At 25.9% G+C, this 8,087-nt stretch overlaps 10 non-coding genes across 10 annotated transcripts; all 10 read left to right on the plus strand.

Moving 5' to 3' along the window:
• Window positions 1-232: 232 nt before the first annotated feature.
• On the plus strand, window positions 233-396 carry LOC119664411. The gene has a single exon (XR_005251197.1). It is a non-coding gene; the product is annotated as a U1 spliceosomal RNA (small nuclear RNA).
• A 604-nt stretch (window positions 397-1,000) lies between these two features.
• Window positions 1,001-1,164, plus strand: LOC119664408. Its single transcript, XR_005251194.1, has one exon. It is a non-coding gene; the product is annotated as a U1 spliceosomal RNA (small nuclear RNA).
• A 588-nt stretch (window positions 1,165-1,752) lies between these two features.
• Window positions 1,753-1,916, plus strand: LOC119664414. Its single transcript, XR_005251200.1, has one exon. It is a non-coding gene; the product is annotated as a U1 spliceosomal RNA (small nuclear RNA).
• A 593-nt stretch (window positions 1,917-2,509) lies between these two features.
• On the plus strand, window positions 2,510-2,673 carry LOC119664415. Its single transcript, XR_005251201.1, has one exon. It is a non-coding gene; the product is annotated as a U1 spliceosomal RNA (small nuclear RNA).
• A 573-nt stretch (window positions 2,674-3,246) lies between these two features.
• On the plus strand, window positions 3,247-3,410 carry LOC119664416. The gene has a single exon (XR_005251202.1). It is a non-coding gene; the product is annotated as a U1 spliceosomal RNA (small nuclear RNA).
• Window positions 3,411-4,014: 604 nt separating this feature from the next.
• On the plus strand, window positions 4,015-4,178 carry LOC119664417. Its single transcript, XR_005251203.1, has one exon. It is a non-coding gene; the product is annotated as a U1 spliceosomal RNA (small nuclear RNA).
• Window positions 4,179-5,028: 850 nt separating this feature from the next.
• Window positions 5,029-5,192, plus strand: LOC119664409. Its single transcript, XR_005251195.1, has one exon. It is a non-coding gene; the product is annotated as a U1 spliceosomal RNA (small nuclear RNA).
• A 589-nt stretch (window positions 5,193-5,781) lies between these two features.
• LOC119664410 lies at window positions 5,782-5,945 on the plus strand. Its single transcript, XR_005251196.1, has one exon. It is a non-coding gene; the product is annotated as a U1 spliceosomal RNA (small nuclear RNA).
• A 589-nt stretch (window positions 5,946-6,534) lies between these two features.
• Window positions 6,535-6,698, plus strand: LOC119664412. The gene has a single exon (XR_005251198.1). It is a non-coding gene; the product is annotated as a U1 spliceosomal RNA (small nuclear RNA).
• An 841-nt stretch (window positions 6,699-7,539) lies between these two features.
• LOC119664413 lies at window positions 7,540-7,703 on the plus strand. Its single transcript, XR_005251199.1, has one exon. It is a non-coding gene; the product is annotated as a U1 spliceosomal RNA (small nuclear RNA).
• Window positions 7,704-8,087: the final 384 nt, after the last annotated feature.

Genomic DNA, 8,087 nt, shown 5'->3' on the forward strand with positions numbered 1-8,087 from the left:
TATATAATATGTGACAAATAATTATTTAGATTTTAGTCACAATTACCATCACGGTTGTGTTAACGAAAAAAAAAAATTGTTTACAATTAAAATATTTACAATTTTAATTAAGTTAAAATATTGAATTGTGATTGTGTGAGAGGAAAAAAATGTTTACCATTGAAATGTTTATAATTTTCATTTAATTGAAATATTGAATTCATTAAGTATATGCCAATTTCAATATAAAAGCATACTTACCGGGCGTAGGGGTTACCGTGATCACGAAGGCGGTTCCCTCGGGGCAAAGCTTGACCATTGCACATTCGGTTGAGTAGAACCCTGCGATTATTCCTAATGTGAATAACTCGTGCGTGGAATTTTTGGGTGTCGGGATGGCGTACGCGCCGACCCGGTTAAAGAATACATTCAGATATAATATTTAGGATAATATGTATATCGAATGCAATATAAATGATTGCAATCATTTATTAGAATTGCTTTTTTACATTGACATTAGCTGTATTGAGTGAGAAAAGAATAATGCAAAAAACTTTTAAATTGTTTAACTAATTTTTATATTAACTTTATTAACTTTATTTAATAATTAATAAATAAATAATATTTAAAAAGTATTGAACCAAAATATTTATGTCAATATAAAAAATAATATTAAATTATTATTTTATATAAAAATTGTAATATGAATCAAATGGTCCACAAATGGTCAACTAGCCTTCAGAATTTATTTCTAATCAAACAGCAGAGTTAAATACTAATAAAAATTAGTTTATATAATATGTGACAAATAATTATTTAGATTTTAGTCACAATTACCATCACGGTTGTGTTAACGAAAAAAAAAATGTTTACAATTAAAATATTTACAATTTTCATTAAGTTAAAATATTGAATTGTGATTGTGTGAGAGGAAAAAAATTTTTACCATTGAAATGTTTATAATTTTCATTTAATTGAAATATTGAATTCATTAAGTATATGCCAATTTCAATATAAAAGCATACTTACCTGGCGTAGGGGTTACCGTGATCACGAAGGCGGTTCCCTCGGGGCAAAGCTTGACCATTGCACATTCGGTTGAGTAGAACCCTGCGATTATTCCTAATGTGAATAACTCGTGCGTGGAATTTTTGGGTGTCGGGATGGCGTACGCGCCGACCCGGTTAAAGAATACATTCAGATATAATATTTAGGATAATATGTATATCGAATGCAATATAAATGATTGCAATCATTTATTAGAATTGCTTTTTTACATTGACATTAGCTGTATTGAGTGAGAAAAGAATAATGCAAAAAACTTTTAAATTGTTTAACTAATTTTTATATTAACTTTATTAACTTTATTTAATAATTAATAAATAAATAATATTTAAAAAGTATTGAACCAAAATATTTATGTCAATATAAAAAATAATATTAAATTATTATTTTATATAAAAATTGTAATATGAATCAAATGGTCCACAAATGGTCAACTAGCCTTCAGAATTTATTTCTAATCAAACAGCAGAGTTAAATACTAATAAAAATTAGTTTATATAATATGTGACAAATAATTATTTAGATTTTAGTCACAATTACCATCACGGTTGTGTTAACGAAAAAAAAAATGTTTACAATTAAAATATTTACAATTTTGATTAAGTTAAAATATTGAATTGTGATTGTGTGAGAGGAAAAAAATTTTTTAATTTTCATTTAATTGAAATTATGAATTCATTAAGTATATGCCAATTTCAATATAAAAGCATACTTACCTGGCGTAGGGGTTACCGTGATCACGAAGGCGGTTCCCTCGGGGCAAAGCTTGACCATTGCACATTCGGTTGAGTAGAACCCTGCGATTATTCCTAATGTGAATAACTCGTGCGTGGAATTTTTGGGTGTCGGGATGGCGTACGCGCCGACCCGGTTAAAGAATACATTCAGATATAATATTTAGGATAATATGTATATCGAATGCAATATAAATGATTGCAATCATTTATTAGAATTGCTTTTTTACATTGACATTAGCTGTATTGAGTGAGAAAAGAATAATGCAAAAAACTTTTAAATTGTTTAAATAATTTTTATATTAACTTCTTTATTTAATAATTAATAAATAAATAATATTTAAAAAGTATTGAACCAAAATATTTATGTCGATATAAGAAATAATATTAAATTATTATTTTATATAAAAATTGTAATATGAATCAAATGGTCCACTCAACTAGCCTTCAGAATTTATTTCTAATCAAACAGCAGAGTTAAATACTAATAAAAATTAATTTATATAATATGTGACAAATAATTATTTAGATTTTAGTCACAATTACCATCACGGTTGTGTTAACGAAAAAAAAAAATGTTTACAATTAAAATATTTACAATTTTCATTAAGTTAAAATATTGAATTGTGATTGTGTGAGAGGAAAAAAATTTTTACCATTGAAATGTTTATAATTTTCATTAAATTGAAATATTGAATTCATTAAGTATATTCCAATTTCAATATAAAAGCATACTTACCTGGCGTAGGGGTTACCGTGATCACGAAGGCGGTTCCCTCGGGGCAAAGCTTGACCATTGCACATTCGGTTGAGTAGAACCCTGCGATTATTCCTAATGTGAATAACTCGTGCGTGGAATTTTTGGGTGTCGGGATGGCGTACGCGCCGACCCGGTTAAAGAATACATTCAGATATAATATTTAGGATAATATATCGAATGCAATATAAATGATTGCAATCATTTATTAGAATTGCTTTTTTACATTGACATTAGCTGTATTGAGTGAGAAAAGAATAATGCAAAAAACTTTTAAATTGTTTAACTAATTTTTATATTAAATTCTTTATTTAATAATTAATAAATAAATAATATTTAAAAAGTATTGAACCAAAAGTATTTATATCGATATAAAAAATAATATTAAATTATTATTTTATATAAAAATTGTAATATGAATCAAATGGTCCACTCAACTAGCCTTCAGAATTTATTTCTAATCAAACAGCAGAGTTAAATACTAATAAAAATTAATTTATATAATATGTGACAAATAATTATTTAGATTTTAGTCACAATTACCATCACGGTTGTGTTAACGAAAAAAAAAATGTTTACAATTAAAATATTTACAATTTTGATTAAGTTAAAATATTGAATTGTGATTGTGTGAGAGGAAAAAAATTTTTTAATTTTCATTTAATTGAAATTATGAATTCATTAAGTATATGCCAATTTCAATATAAAAGCATACTTACCTGGCGTAGGGGTTACCGTGATCACGAAGGCGGTTCCCTCGGGGCAAAGCTTGACCATTGCACATTCGGTTGAGTAGAACCCTGCGATTATTCCTAATGTGAATAACTCGTGCGTGGAATTTTTGGGTGTCGGGATGGCGTACGCGCCGACCCGGTTAAAGAATACATTCAGATATAATATTTAGGATAATATGTATATCGAATGCAATATAAATGATTGCAATCATTTATTAGAATTGCTTTTTTACATTGACATTAGCTGTATTGAGTGAGAAAAGAATAATGCAAAAAACTTTTAAATTGTTTAACTAATTTTTATATTAACTTTATTAACTTTATTTAATAATTAATAAATAAATAATATTTAAAAAGTATTGAACCAAAATATTTATGTCAATATAAAAAATAATATTAAATTATTATTTTATATAAAAATTGTAATATGAATCAAATGGTCCACAAATGGTCAACTAGCCTTCAGAATTTATTTCTAATCAAACAGCAGAGTTAAATACTAATAAAAATTAGTTTATATAATATGTGACAAATAATTATTTAGATTTTAGTCACAATTACCATCACGGTTGTGTTAACGAAAAAAAAAATGTTTACAATTAAAATATTTACAATTTTCATTAAGTTAAAATATTGAATTGTGATTGTGTGAGAGGAAAAAAATTTTTACCATTGAAATGTTTATAATTTTCATTAAATTGAAATATTGAATTCATTAAGTATATTCCAATTTCAATATAAAAGCATACTTACCTGGCGTAGGGGTTACCGTGATCACGAAGGCGGTTCCCTCGGGGCAAAGCTTGACCATTGCACATTCGGTTGAGTAGAACCCTGCGATTATTCCTAATGTGAATAACTCGTGCGTGGAATTTTTGGGTGTCGGGATGGCGTACGCGCCGACCCGGTTAAAGAATACATTCAGATATAATATTTAGGATAATATGTATATCGAATGCAATATAAATGATTGCAATCATTTATTAGAATTGCTTTTTTACATTGACATTAGCTGTATTGAGTGAGAAAAGAATAATGCAAAAAACTTTTAAATTGTTTAACTAATTTTTATATTAACTTCTTTATTTAATAATTAATAAATAAATAATATTTAAAAAGTATTGAACCAAAATATTTATGTCGATATAAAATTTAATATTAAATTATTATTTTATATAAAAATTGTAATATGAATCAAATGGTCCACTCAATTAGTCATCAGAATTTATTTCTAATCAAACAGCAGAGTTAAATACTAATAAAAATTAGTTTATATAATATGTGACAAATAATTATTTAGATTTTAGTCACAATTACCATCACGGTTGTGTTAACGAAAAAAAAAATGTTTACAATTAAAATATTTACAATTTTGATTAAGTTAAAATATTGAATTGTGATTGTGTGAGAGGAAAAAATTATATAAAATTTAATATTAAATTATTATTTTATATAAATTGTAATATGAATCAAATGCCCACTCAACTAGCCATCCAGAATTATTTCTAATCAAACAGCAGAGTTAAATACTAATAAAAATTAGTTTATATAATATGTGACAAATAATTATTTAGATTTTAGTCACAATTACCATCACGGTTGTGTTAACGAAAAAAAAAATGTTTACAATTAAAATATTTACAATTTTGATTAAGTTAAAATATTGAATTGTGATTGTGTGAGAGGAAAAAAATTTTTTAATTTTCATTTAATTGAAATATTGAATTCATTAAGTATATGCCAATTTCAATATAAAAGCATACTTACCTGGCGTAGGGGTTACCGTGATCACGAAGGCGGTTCCCTCGGGGCAAAGCTTGACCATTGCACATTCGGTTGAGTAGAACCCTGCGATTATTCCTAATGTGAATAACTCGTGCGTGGAATTTTTGGGTGTCGGGATGGCGTACGCGCCGACCCGGTTAAAGAATACATTCAGATATAATATTTAGGATAATATATCGAATGCAATATAAATGATTGCAATCATTTATTAGAATTGCTTTTTTACATTGACATTAGCTGTATTGAGTGAGAAAAGAATAATGCAAAAAACTTTTAAATTGTTTAACTAATTTTTATATTAAATTCTTTATTTAATAATTAATAAATAAATAATATTTAAAAAGTATTGAACCAAAAGTATTTATATCGATATAAAAAATAATATTAAATTATTATTTTATATAAAAATTGTAATATGAATCAAATGGTCCACTCAATTAGTCATCAGAATTTATTTCTAATCAAACAGCAGAGTTAAATACTAATAAAAATTAGTTTATATAATATGTGACAAATAATTATTTAGATTTTAGTCACAATTACCATCACGGTTGTGTTAACGAAAAAAAAAATGTTTACAATTAAAATATTTACAATTTTGATTAAGTTAAAATATTGAATTGTGATTGTGTGAGAGGAAAAAAATTTTTACCATTGAAATGTTTATAATTTTCATTTAATTGAAATTATGAATTCATTAAGTATATGCCAATTTCAATATAAAAGCATACTTACCTGGCGTAGGGGTTACCGTGATCACGAAGGCGGTTCCCTCGGGGCAAAGCTTGACCATTGCACATTCGGTTGAGTAGAACCCTGCGATTATTCCTAATGTGAATAACTCGTGCGTGGAATTTTTGGGTGTCGGGATGGCGTACGCGCCGACCCGGTTAAAGAATACATTCAGATATAATATTTAGGATAATATATCGAATGCAATATAAATGATTGCAATCATTTATTAGAATTGCTTTTTTACATTGACATTAGCTGTATTGAGTGAGAAAAGAATAATGCAAAAAACTTTTAAATTGTTTAAATAATTTTTATATTAACTTCTTTATTTAATAATTAATAAATAAATAATATTTAAAAAGTATTGAACCAAAATATTTATGTCGATATAAGAAATAATATTAAATTATTATTTTATATAAAAATTGTAATATGAATCAAATGGTCCACTCAACTAGCCTTCAGAATTTATTTCTAATCAAACAGCAGAGTTAAATACTAATAAAAATTAATTTATATAATATGTGACAAATAATTATTTAGATTTTAGTCACAATTACCATCACGGTTGTGTTAACGAAAAAAAAAAATGTTTACAATTAAAATATTTACAATTTTCATTAAGTTAAAATATTGAATTGTGATTGTGTGAGAGGAAAAAAATTTTTACCATTGAAATGTTTATAATTTTCATTAAATTGAAATATTGAATTCATTAAGTATATGCCAATTTCAATATAAAAGCATACTTACCTGGCGTAGGGGTTACCGTGATCACGAAGGCGGTTCCCTCGGGGCAAAGCTTGACCATTGCACATTCGGTTGAGTAGAACCCTGCGATTATTCCTAATGTGAATAACTCGTGCGTGGAATTTTTGGGTGTCGGGATGGCATACGCGCCGACCCGGTTAAAGAATACATTCAGATATAATATTTAGGATAATATATCGAATGCAATATAAATGATTGCAATCATTTATTAGAATTGCTTTTTTACATTGACATTAGCTGTATTGAGTGAGAAAAGAATAATGCAAAAAACTTTTAAATTGTTTAACTAATTTTTATATTAACTTCTTTATTTAATAATTAATAAATAAATAATATTTATGTCGATATAAAAAATAATATTAAATTATTATTTTATATAAAAATTGTAATATGAATCAAATGGTCCACTCAATTAGTCATCAGAATTTATTTCTAATCAAACAGCAGAGTTAAATACTAATAAAAATTAGTTTATATAATATGTGACAAATAATTATTTAGATTTTAGTCACAATTACCATCACGGTTGTGTTAACGAAAAAAAAAATGTTTACAATTAAAATATTTACAATTTTGATTAAGTTAAAATATTGAATTGTGATTGTGTGAGAGGAAAAAAATTATATAAAATTTAATATTAAATTATTATTTTATATAAAAATTGTAATATGAATCAAATGGTCCACTCAATTAGTCATCAGAATTATTTCTAATCAAACAGCAGAGTTAAATACTAATAAAAATTAGTTTATATAATATGTGACAAATAATTATTTAGATTTTAGTCACAATTACCATCACGGTTGTGTTAACGAAAAAAAAAAATGTTTACAATTAAAATATTTACAATTTTCATTAAGTTAAAATATTGAATTGTGATTGTGTGAGAGGAAAAAATGTTTACCATTGAAATGTTTATAATTTTCATTTAATTGAAATATTGAATTCATTAAGTATATGCCAATTTCAATATAAAAGCATACTTACCTGGCGTAGGGGTTACCGTGATCACGAAGGCGGTTCCCTCGGGGCAAAGCTTGACCATTGCACATTCGGTTGAGTAGAACCCTGCGATTATTCCTAATGTGAATAACTCGTGCGTGGAATTTTTGGGTGTCGGGATGGCATACGCGCCGACCCGGTTAAAGAATACATTCAGATATAATATTTAGGATAATATATCGAATGCAATATAAATGATTGCAATCATTTATTAGAATTGCTTTTTTACATTGACATTAGCTGTATTGAGTGAGAAAAGAATAATGCAAAAAACTTTTAAATTGTTTAACTAATTTTTATATTAACTTTATTAACTTTATTTAATAATTAATAAATAAATAATATTTAAAAAGTATTGAACCAAAATATTTATGTCAATATAAAAAATAATATTAAATTATTATTTTATATAAAAATTGTAATATGAATCAAATGGTCCACAAATGGTCAACTAGCCTTCAGAATTTATTTCTAATCAAACAGCAGAGTTAAATACTAATAAAAATTAGTTTATATAATATGTGA

The sequence above is a fragment of the Teleopsis dalmanni genome, unplaced genomic scaffold, assembly GCF_002237135.1.
Source record: "Teleopsis dalmanni isolate 2A unplaced genomic scaffold, ASM223713v2 unscaffolded_contig_1906, whole genome shotgun sequence".
Lineage (NCBI taxonomy): Eukaryota > Metazoa > Arthropoda > Insecta > Diptera > Diopsidae > Teleopsis > Teleopsis dalmanni.